This window comes from Galeopterus variegatus, unplaced genomic scaffold, assembly GCF_000696425.1.
Source record: "Galeopterus variegatus unplaced genomic scaffold, G_variegatus-3.0.2 Scaffold109, whole genome shotgun sequence".
NCBI classification, from domain to species: Eukaryota; Metazoa; Chordata; class Mammalia; order Dermoptera; family Cynocephalidae; genus Galeopterus; species Galeopterus variegatus.
The window spans coordinates 241,523-243,040 of NW_007726220.1; the positions used below are offsets into that span (position 1 = coordinate 241,523).

General features: G+C 55.1%; 1 protein-coding gene across 1 annotated transcript in view; it reads left to right on the forward strand.

Moving 5' to 3' along the window:
- RPS6KA1 (ribosomal protein S6 kinase, 90kDa, polypeptide 1) overlaps positions 1-1,518 on the forward strand; it is a 34,076-nt gene that overhangs the window by 717 nt on the left and 31,841 nt on the right. The gene's annotated exons all lie outside the window — the stretch shown is intronic.

Genomic DNA, 1,518 nt, shown 5'->3' on the forward strand with positions numbered 1-1,518 from the left:
GGGGGGGGGGGTTACTGTTAGCATAGCCTTGGAGGAGGAGAGAGGCCTGCTGTCATCCTACCCAGTGGTGAGGGCCCCGGCCTCTTGCCCCTTTGCCCAGCTCAGTCTTCCCTCTCTGATCCCACCTAATCCTTGTGGCAGCCCTGTGCATTAGAAATTACGTGCTCCAACCTTAGTGTTTCATAGGTGAGGTGACTGTGTCCTAGAAACAGCCAGGAGCAGACTCCAGACTAGAACTCTGGCTACCTTTCACCCAGGCCGGGACACTTCTTTGGTTTTACTCATAGAGTGTGGGCAATTCTAAGGAGAGGGCCTAAAGAGTGACAGGGAGGCTCAGGTTGGCTGTGCTGCTCTGCTTGGTAGGACTGGGCCTGACGATGGCCTGGGAGTACCCAGGCATGTGAGCTGGAACGGTGGTGGTGGAGGGAACCCGGTGCCTTTCAAGTCCCAGGCCCAGTGCCTGGCATGTAGCACATATGTTATTTCTCAGGCATATCCAGCTATCTCTGCTTCTTCTGGGCTTCTTACTGTCGCCTCTCAGTCCCTGTTGCTGCTTTTGAGTGTTGCCCAAAGCACCAGGGGCTGGGTGACAGTTGTGTGAGACCTGGGTAGGTGCTTTGTCCCCTCTGTGCCTCTGCTTTCTCATCTCCGTAGTGAGAAAGACCACACCCAATTCACAGGATAGCTGTGAGGTCGCAGGAGGGGCTTTGGAAGGGGCAGAGCCTGACCTCTGGTGTCAGAGCAAACCTGGGTTCAAGTCCTGTCTCCATCCCCACCAACTGACCAGAAGCTCTTCTCTCTTCTGTCTCAGTTTCCTCAACTGTATGTTGGGGAAACAGTGCCTATCTCACAGGAGTGATGTGAAAGACACACGAGGTAGTAACTGTCAGGCACTCAGTGGCTTCAGCGCCTGCAGCATGCATGCCCTGGTGTGTGGCTCTGCTCCTCCTCCTGCCAGTGGCCCAGGCCAGGCCTGGGTCAGCCTGAGCACCAGACCCGCCAGTAAGCTTGACCTTTGAGATCGATTCAGGGTTGGTCCTGATGTTTACCTTGACTCAGCTCCTAAGATAAGGTGACTGAGCTGGGTGGGGTAAGGCAAGGTGAAAGAAGTAGGCTCCCACCCCCTCCTCCGTTGATTACTGTGGCAACTTTGGGCCATCAGAAGCCAGTATGTACTGTGGACTGGGCCCCTTAGTGTATCTCAGCCCTTGTCTGGAGAATCTCCTCCAACAAAGTAGCCGCCTCTAGTGGCCTAGTACAAAGTGAAGGGGCTGTAGGTCCCCAGTGAAGAACCAGAAGGTTCAGATCTTGGGGCTGAGGTTCTGGGAGTTGCAGAGGAGCTCGCAGCTTTTGGGGAGCTGGTGGTGAGGGCAGCTTCTCATCTCAAGAGTTAGAGGGGCTGATTGGGAGAGAAAAGGAGCTTGCCCAGGCAGGTAATCTCCATTTGCTCCCAAGCCTATGACTCCTGCCATACAGGAGAAGGTCCTGCAGTGGGGAAGGGAGACAAGGCTGAAGATG